The sequence below is a fragment of the Salvia splendens genome, chromosome 3, assembly GCF_004379255.2.
Source record: "Salvia splendens isolate huo1 chromosome 3, SspV2, whole genome shotgun sequence".
NCBI lineage: Eukaryota > Viridiplantae > Streptophyta > Magnoliopsida > Lamiales > Lamiaceae > Salvia > Salvia splendens.
In genome coordinates this window covers 29,011,073-29,021,793 of record NC_056034.1, presented here as the reverse complement: position 1 = coordinate 29,021,793, position 10,721 = coordinate 29,011,073, and the positions used below count along the sequence as shown (strand labels likewise).

The 10,721-nt window shown below is 34.5% G+C and overlaps 1 long non-coding RNA gene across 1 annotated transcript; it reads right to left on the bottom strand.

Moving 5' to 3' along the window:
• Positions 1-6,091: 6,091 nt before the first annotated feature.
• On the bottom strand, positions 6,092-6,702 carry LOC121795629. Its single transcript, XR_006049591.1, has 2 exons — positions 6,479-6,702; positions 6,092-6,400 (listed from the first exon to the last, which is right to left on the bottom strand). It is a non-coding gene; the product is annotated as an uncharacterized LOC121795629 (long non-coding RNA).
• Between the last annotated feature and the right edge of the window lie 4,019 nt (positions 6,703-10,721).

Below are 10,721 nucleotides of genomic sequence, written 5' to 3'. Positions count from 1 at the left end.
TAATAGTAATAATAATAGGGTTAGACCTTAAGATCTTTCTTTCTCATTTAATTATATCAGTTTAAAACTAAATTAGTATTTCCTATTGTGATATTTTTTTTTCAAAAGGTTACCTTCGCAAGTAACGTTGGAATGAAAGGTTCAAGTTAAAAGAGCTAAACGAACAAGGTGAGCTTCCTATACTAAAACACAAATCGCAATTTATGAGCACACGAACACGTGTTCGTGATCTTTAAAGAAGTTGTCTTGCCATAAATGTTTTGTGTATGATGCCTATCTGTTTGGCTAAGGCCAAGTGAATTATGAATGATGATATATGTGAATCGATTCGATTGTGAGTCCTGGTAGGATGGTGTCCCTACTTGGAACCTCTGACCGTGAACGGCAGAGAAGGTGACCGTGCGAGAACACCATCTCGACGGCACAATGTGATCAGATACGGCTAAGTACAGAAAAAAGGGCCCAATGTGAATATTTTTAGTAAGCTCGGGTCTTTTCAATAAAGCCCCGAGTATTACTGTGATGATGGCTTGACAATATTTTCAAATGTATATGTGTAATTTTCGGCAATGTGTTCACTGAGTACTTTTGTACTCAGCCCTGCATATATTTCTAAATGTGCAGGTTGAGTCGTGGAAAGGGGGAGGGACAAGTGCTGTGAAGAGCAAGCTAGTAGCTAACTATGAATAAAACTCTCGGAGGTTCATGTCTCCACACATGGACCGTGTTCTTTTGTTTCCGCTATGCCAAATAAAAAGGGAATGCCTATTTTACTTTTGACTCTGATAAACAGGAGTTGTATGAACAGTCACTCGATTATGTATAATCGAGTGTATTTTGCTATAAGTAATTTCCCTGCTTGACTTCATTTTTGTGTTTCTCGCTCTGCTTTGGCTTTATTTCCCCTAAATTCTATCCCCGCTTCTTATAATCCATCCTTAGTCACGGTTTCCCGGGTTATGCTATCCTTAGCTAACTGCGGTCGTGACAGTTAGACAAAATCAGTTTGAACAATTACTAAGTACTTTCTTGGCCTTATGTCCTAGTGCCATAAATACTTTATCATTCATTGTATAAGAAGTTGAATTATTGTGTGAAACTCAATCTTGTTGCATTTATATTGTTTAGATACTATGATGTATAATTTGTTTTTCTATGGTACTATGATAGATATTCGAATCACATTTCTTAATAATGCACGCATTATAAAATGACACCGAACATCGCTTAATCATAAACAATTTTAGAAACTGAATATAAATTCATTCTAAACAAGACTGTACGAATAAAATAAAATCTCTAACATCAAAACTAAACAATAAAGTGAGCATAAACAAATAGCTCCCACTGCAACAACTGCCCAACTGGATTAAGATCTCTCCTTTAGAAGTTGCATTGTTATCTAAGTCATTGTCCTTCTTTAGAAGAGGTCAATCCAACTTACCATGTATCTTCTCTTTGCATTTTCACCAAAATATTTCTTGTCTTTCTTACTTTCAGCAGACATTGATGACACTTCAGCTCTTCCCTCTTTCCATTATTAGTCTTCTGTTCGATTGAACTAAGACATAGGAAAGATGCAGCTTTAACGAATTTGCCATCTATAATGTTATCTTCCACTATTATTAGTAATAAAGTGAATATCATGTAGAAGGTTTCCAACTTTTAAGTAACAACCTTCATATAATCATTTCCTATTACATTTGGAGATGAACTGAGTGTAGAAACTATTTGAGTAACTGAATCAGAAGATTCTTCAAAACATTCCATCTCTTGTGGATATTCCAATAGAATCTGGACATCGTCCTTATTGGATATTCCTTTTTCATCAATATAAACCAAGACGTGTCTTACTACTTAAAAGAAAGTAGTTTGACCTTCTATCTCAAAGAACTTGTCAAGTACATGCATAAAATGCATTCTTGAACTTTCTTTATAGAATTGTGTCAAGGAAATGGAGGACATGAACTGGTGAATACAAACTTTAAATTTTCAGCAATGAGAATCTTATCCATTTAACATTTCTAATCTACATAATTTTGGGCTTCGAGTTTGATTTCTTTAAGGTTCGCAGACATTACTAAGAATTTAGCTGAGAAGGATAAAACTATTTATCACATACTATGCTTGATACATAATCACAAACAACCACAAAACAATTTATGTATCTCGCAACTGTCAAAACTAAAATAAGTACGCCTCTAGGGAGGTCATACAAATTCGGATTCCAACATTTCCTGGTCACAATATCGACGAATAGTCCAGAAACCACTAAGGTGGCATGGCCGCCAAATATTGCCTAAGCTTTTACCATAAATATTTGCACCTATAAATTCCGTTTCTGTTTTGATACTCCTTCTAGGGAAGGTCGTACGCCACTAACAAAATTCTATAGCTATCTTATAAATATGTTTGAACATATGAACTTGCAATTTCACAGGATTATGGCTCCCACTAGGGTGGGTCGCGATAATATTAGAAACATGCTTCTAGTTTAAATAATTTATTATTTAGAAGTCTAATCTTATGAACTTGCTATTTTGTAGGATTATTGCTCCCACTAAGGTAGCTCGCAATAATATTAGAAACTGCTTCATATATAGACCAATTTATGGAGACCATATACAACACATTGTTGTAATTATCGCTTAGTCATTTTAAACATGGTTTTTGCATAATTATCACATAAGCAGATAAGGCAGATAATCCACTTTTAACAGATAATCACCAAATAAATAGATAAATCCATTTAATTCATGGTGATTAATCACACTGGATAATTATTGAAATTATTTAATAAATTTACCTTGGATAATGGTTATCCAAATTTATTTAGGTTTTACCTAGATAGAATTTAATCTATCTAAACCCAATTAAGATGTTCTAGATTTTATATGAATAAAATCAAATCCTAAATTTCAAGATAAGACTGACCTTGGATTATCACTATCTAAATCATACTAGGATATTTCAGGATAGAAATAAATTTCTCCAAATCCATAAGATTAAAATCCAATCACTCTAAGATTTAAGAAAATCTTAGATTATTTAGAATAAGAACCTAGGATATATCAAATCTATTATGATTTATTCTAGATAAAATTAATTTTATCAAAATCCAATCCCCGTAGCCGCCGGCGCTGCTCACGCGCAGATCGTCGTCCTCAGCCACATCATGCTGAACTGCTTTTGCTGTCTGGACGTTGCCTTGCATCGCTGAACTGCTGCCCGATTGTTAATTCAAGTAGTCGAAGTTGTTCTCTCAATTCTCTTTCAGCGAACTTGCGTTGTGACTGATTCTTGATGTCACAAGCGCGACAATTTGATTCGAACAAATAATATGCACGACATCAATTAAAACAAATTACAAGGAGTTATCAAGTAATTATTCATGCAATCTTTATTTGGGAATCAAAATTATTGCAAACATCATATAATCATTATATCATGATTACATACATTGAATATTGTATCCAATATTCACGCCAAGTTATCAAAATTTGAGAAAAGGTCAAAAACCCTAGCTTGGCAAATCGGCGTGTGTTGCTACCCCTCAAACCGTTCTTCGTGTTCTTTGCGTTTATCACTATTGAAACGATACAAATAACAACACGAAACGAAGAAACTAATGCATTGAAGCAATTACATAACATGAAATTAATCCACATAATCAGAGCAAAAAATTGGCTCTGATACCAATTGTTGGGGTTTGGTGCCCCTTGCACAGCGGAAGTCATGCATATACAAATAAATCATATCTACAGATCTATTTGGCCGATTATGGGATTAACTGATTCACATGTTAAACACAAAATTGCATACAAGAACACAAATAATTCATGTAAAAGGAATTAAAACCTAAAACATGAATTTTCTACGGATTAGAATTACCGATCTGATTCTCCAAAAAATCGTCGATTGTTTGCGCCTTCTCCACGTGATGTTCTTCGTACTCAATCACGAACCTTCTAATCTGTATCCCGAACTCAGAATCTGACCTTAGGGTGGGCAAAACTTATCAGAATCAAAAGGACTTAATTAGAGAAGAAGACAAAAATTCAGTTCTAGAGAGAACTGAAAAATACGTTCAATCCCAGAGAGAGGAACAAAATTTTTAATAAAAATTTATTAATTTGACTTCTCCCTAATCTCCTTTATATAGAGTTATGATGGGTCGGGATCCATGGAGGTTGGACTTGGGTCAAACTTGCTGGAGTTTTACTAATTAAATTGAGCCCCAATTTAATACAAGTCCAACAGAATATTATTATCCTCCACTATAGTATAATAATATTGACTGCCCGTCTAATCCCAAATTACGAGTAATCTGAGTTTTGCCTCTTTAATTTATTATTTCCCGTGTTTAAGATATAAATATCCATTAATTAATTTAAGTATGCTATTTGACTTTAATTAATTAATATCTTTTTCCAAGAATTGTCTAGTTCAAAATATTTATTTATTATACTGGAATAAATTCCAATCGGCCGGGTTTCTGATTAATAAAACCTTTTTGAAACACCTCTTGAGGATATTATCAAACTAGACTCACCCAACACACGATTCATTGCAATAACAATACTAGCACCTCTAGACATTGATCACCACTACCCAAGATATCAGGATTCTTGGATTGCGAAAAATCCGCATCATTTGATAAATCAAAGTAGTGCATAATCAATATCGTATGCTCAATGTTATGTCAACAATGATTAAGAAATAATAATCACCGAGACCTCTTCTTTCAGTAAATAGCAAGAAAGACTCATCTCAACTGTTAGATCCTTCAGTGCTATACCACACCAGTGTCGTTTATTTCCTAAGGTGAGGAAACATGCAGACTGACACTGCAACCTTTCACGATAGGTAGCCAAAGCCTATCTAGGTTGTTAAATTCTATTTTTCTTCTACAAAGTACCGACTGCGTCACCTTCTGTGAACGTCGTTCACGACCAGTCTACCATGTAGAAGAATTAGACTTATTTGCTTCTTATACATTTAAATGTTTGAGAAACATCTTATAAATGCACAATCAAACCTCAGTGCGATAAAATTACTTTTTCTCTCCTTGGGTTAAAAGTGGATTGTAGAATTCATTATATACAAGCAATTCTATCTGTGCAACATGCTTTTGGAAATAACCTCTTATCTTCTCTCTTCTCATTAAAATATTCAACTACATTTTTCCTCTCTACTTTATTCCACCTAACAGCACCTCCTAAAATCTTGTGCCACTCAAGAATGTGGCCATCTTGAGTGGGACGGAGGGAGTATCAGTTAAACTTCATAGGAAAACAGTAAATAAAGCCAATCAGACAATCTTGTAGATCATTATAAGCATCAGAATGAATATGAATCTGGTCTTTTGGAAGATCAGAAATCATATTAGGGTATATTTATAAGATTGCTTAAACCCTAAATTTGATCTGCTTAAAGCTTATAAGATGGTTGCTTGAGGATGTTGAGTATGAAAAGAGGTGTATTTATAGATAGCTTTGAGAATTTTCAAGTATATAATACACCCTCCGTCCCTCAAGAATATGCACTTTGACTGGGCACGGGTTTTAATGCACAATTGATAAAGTAAGAGAGGTAGAAAGAAAAAGTAATTAAAGTATTGTTAGTGGAGAATGAGTCCCATCACATTAGAGAGAAAGAGTTTCCAAAAGTAGAAAGTGCATATTCTAGTGGACGGACTAAAAATGAAATACTGCATATTCTTGTGAGATGAAGGGAGTACATATTTAAAGAGGTGTAGAATGAATAAAAAAGCACTTGCGAATGGACAGCTTTGAACAACACACCAAAGGGTAGCATATTTAATATGAAAAAAGAGTGGTATACTCACATTAAGTAGGACTATAAGCCAATTAGAATATATCATGAAGTGTGCATCCCACACAAAATCCACAAGCCTCACTAACATATTCATATGCATTCATATGGAAACCATGAAGCTTATTCTCACAACTACACTTTTTAGGTACCGAAAACATGAAATTGTCTTGTCAAACAAGCTTAAACTGCTAGCGAGAAAGATCTAATGCAACTTACTTTTTAAGTTGCAATATAAAGTAGAAGAGTTCTAAGATTCTCATACAACACAATTAGTTTAACTTTTCATAAAAAAACTCTTAAAAGCATTACTATAAGCAATGCTCAGTTTTACAAATACAGCATAAGACAGAACAAATTTATGATGATCACAGACTACAATTCCAAATAAAATTTCAGAAATCAAGTCATTTCCAGAAATCAAGCCAAATATGTGAAAAGAACTTACTACAATTTGTTGAGCATGCTGTGAACACAACAACCCTTGTGAATCACCGTTCCTTAGCTTGTGGGTCTTTTGAATGAAATACATAAATAGATGAAGTTTTCCATTATTCTCTTTGTCCTGAAAACAACATTAAGAAAGTGTAAAAGATCATTTAAAAACAACAAACAAGTCAAAGTAGTGAAATATAATTTTTACCATTTTTGTTGTTGTCTCCGCAAATGATATACATCCACTACTATGTGTGCCAGACGCAGTCTCATGCCCTTGTTTACGGTTTGTCGAGCACCTCTCAGAACCTTTAATACTCTCAGGTTTAATCCACCTATTTTTGTAATTCAACCACTGGGCATCTATGTAAAAAGAAAATCTTCTTTTTATAATAGCTGATGACCTCGTATCTAATTTTGCACTTGCTAACAAAAGCCTCCTTGCACTTGTCTTGGTCATAAGCCTCAACGTTAGCAAATTTCTACAAAATAATACAAAATGACAATCAAATTTAAACCACAAAATAAGATATTAAAGATTGTAAGTATTCTTACCAAAGTAGAAGATGAGAGAAAAGACATAGAGATAGAAAAAATCTATACATATATAAAATGGGAGTTTTGGGGAAAATAACAAGATTGACATTATGAATTTTTTTTATAAAATTAGGAAAATGAAAAGATTTTTATTTATTTGTGTAGTAATTAGAGAAATGAAAAGGTTCCCATGATCTCCTTCCACAACTCACGCCATTATTTATGTAGTAATTAGAGAAATGAAAATGTTTTTATGCATTTATGTAATAATTAGAAAAATGAAAAGCTTTTATTTATATAAAACAAGTTACGTACATGATACACTGTAAGAAAAATCAATCTATTTAGTAGTATTGTTGGAAAATGATGGTTTCAATTAATTTAATAATATGTGGTGTTTAATTTTCTTTTATGTATTTTCTTGAATATTGTTGTGTTTGATTTATGATTGGAAATGTTTCGATACTATGATCCATTACTAACATTACATTATAATCATGCATATGTTTCCATACTAAACTATCTAATTTAACAAAGCGTGCGAAAAAATTAAGAATTTTTTTAAAGAAGTCTGTTGGGTGGGAATAATGGCGTGAGTTGTGGAAGGAGATCATGGGAACCTCCCACATTCTCATTTTTGTTGTTATTAAAGGCAGGAAGTTGTAAATGAATTACACACCAACAAAAGCATTCTCAATTTTCTCTCAAGCTCTCTATATTTTAGAGTGTGTTTTAGGAGAGTTATATTGCTCGATTCTCGGAGCTCCATCAACTTCATTGATGTCTAGCGGGTTTGATATGCTTCTACGTGCTATGAGAAAGTAGTTTTATTTATGTGGACAATACGTCAATTCGAGAACACTAAAATATATATAATGCACAAGTTTACCTTAAATTTAGCCCAATAGTTAATGTATTCTTTGGTTAGAGTTTTTTGGCTGAATCCATTTAGGTCAACTATCTGCTTGAAAATATACATACATATGCTTGCCACGACACCAGAAGGATACAAGTTGCACGTCAATATATGATGGTTAGTTAACTTACAAAAATAAAGATGTAAGTGTAAAATTATCGAATCACTAACTATTTCCCCCTAAGATGTATGAATGGGGGGCCGCGTGCATCCTTTGTAGGTTCATCTTCGTCTTACTCGTTCACAGAGTTACTTGTTGTATCATCACCTTCTAAGTTATTTGTCATTTTGTTGTAGATTCTCCTTCCACATTATCATGTGAGATTCCATCATCCAACATCTCTAAACTACTATGTGGTGGATGATCACCGGAGGGTGAATGATCATTGGAGAGCTGAGGATCATTTGAGCATCCGACAGATGCTCCTCGAGCCATTTCTACACAATAGACCAAGCATTATGCTATATACAAACATCTACAGGCACATATAAAGATATAAAGATAAGTTCAAGTATCACACTTTGAAAGTCAAATGTATAAGCAATGAAGATAGCTGATGAGGCTCGTTTCACGCATGTGTTTTGTCATAAAACTGTATCAAATTCTGTGAACTAACATCTAATTTTGAGCCAGGTGTGTATGAAAGTCCGCCGTTTTTAGAAAATGAGTTGATCAACTAGGCGGACGAATGGATCAGGAGAAGGAGTCAAATTTGTTGCGCAAACAAATCAAGTTGAAACAAATGACATGCAGCAGGAGCACCAAACTGAAGACTGATGCGTTACACAAGAAAGATCCCCAAGGGCAAAGGGTAAAGCAGACTTTTCAGAGAACAAATGCCTTAGGGATCAAGACCTCACGCCTTCATATAAATGAAAATAGAGGAGAAAGGAGGCAACTTCCAACTGGTGACGTTCATTAGTTTTCAGCTCTCTTCCAGAGCTGAAATGGGGGCTCCCAACACTCCACACTCCTAAATTTCGTTGCATACATGCTTGGTTCTTGTTTAGTTTAGCTTAGTGGTATTTTAGTGTTGGTTTTTGTCATCGTAATCTTTAGGTTCTGTTATTCCGCTTCGAGAAGCAGCGATGAAACAATTTCTGTTTTCGTTGTCTATTTTCAGTTCTCTTTTGATGTTATCGACTCTTGATGCTTTTGATTCAGTAGAATTAGTGTTATGATTTCGAACTTTGTGGAAATGTTTGTTTACTATGCATGAATACTCTGATCTACTTTCGATTTCTTATTTATGATGCATATCTTAGCTCAAGTTCTCTGTTTCATTTTGGTTTAGTCAGATCTGAGTTTTCGATTTATGCTTTGTTTAGTTGCAAGGAAAATTATGGATAAGCTATTTAGGATGTTTAGATCTTGTAGCTGATGTCTTATTTCTGCATGATCATGGTTTAGTTTCTTGTTCACGTAGGTGTAGTTTAGTTCTTAGGAGTAGATCTAAGTTTACAAATTGTTATGATGTTTCGTTGTTCGCGATTGTTCAGATCTGCTTTTACTCTGCTTTTCATGTTGATTCTGTGAAGAAGATGAAGTTGTTAGAAAAGTTTTGCTTTATTGTACGCTTTGCATGCGACTGACAGTCGTCCATTTTATTCTGTTTGTCCATTTCAGGAAAGTTTTAGTATGAGTTGATCAAGTAGATTTTAGTTAAGTTTTAGTAAGTGGATCAGTTTAGTAGTTGGGTCTCTCAAGTCAAGTAGTTAACTTAACCCACCCCTGGAAAGCGTGGCCGCAGCCATTCCAAATCGTGTCCGCAAACAAATGTAAAACATATCATCTATGTGGGATCGATCCTTAGTTCCCTATACTAGTTAATAGTATTGTGGATTAAGGTTTTGAAAACATGCTTTTGAACTCTTCTATTCATCTCACTCAAGGCAGATTAAGTCAATTTGATCAGTCTGAATCTCCACCGGATCCACTCACCTGTGTTTACAGGCAGAAGACGTACAATTGGCCAGATGAGAACGAATGAGAGCGAAGAAGAAGTGATTTTCAATAGCAAGACAAAGAACATCTAAATCCATGTAAATATGCTCCTAACTTCTATTTTCTTTTCATGTACCCTTGTGCATTAGCTCACAGTTGCTTTCATAATGCTGATGACAAAACCATCAGTAGCAAATTTTGGATTATGAGTCATCTTCCACCAGAGAATACCATAATGAAATTGCTCAATTTACTACTCATTTCAAATGAATAAAAATAGTCTTCTTTCACATTTGTTTCAATGCCATAATAAAACAGTTTTAGAATTCGAGTAAAAATCTTATCATATAGTCATTCAGTGTTATTAAAAAGCGGAGATGGCGGCGCCATGGCGGATAGCAGTGGAAGTTTCCAGGCTCAACGCCATCGCCACCATGTGATATGGCAGTTTACTCCCTTTTTTTGAATGGCGGCCGCCATTCACGAAGCGCCGTGGCGGGATATGACTCCAGATTCCAGATTTTCATTCATGATTCACAACAACAACCGTAACTTTTTATGTACTAACTTAGTTTGTATTAATTCCACTATTTAATTTTCTCTTTTCCTGTAACTGTTCTACTCGATGCATGTATTAATTCCACTGTATAATTCTCTCTCTTCCTATAACTATTCTACTCGATGAAAGTGTCTCCATAATTAGTCTTCCACCATTTAATTAGTGTATCCGCTAACTTTAGTCTTCTTTACTACTCATTTCAAATGAATAAAAATAGTCTTCTTTCACATTTGTTTCAATGCCATAATAAAACAGTTTTAGAATTCGAGTAAAAATCTTATCATATAGTCATTCAGTGTTATTAAAAAGCGGAGATGGCGGCGCCATGGCGGATAGCAGTGGAAGTTTCCAGGCTCAACGCCATCGCCACCATGTGATATGGCAGTTTACTCCCTTTTTTTGAATGGCGGCCGCCATTCACGAAGCGCCGTGGCGGGATATGACTCCAGATTCCAGATTTTCATTCATGATTCACAACAACAACCGTAACTTTT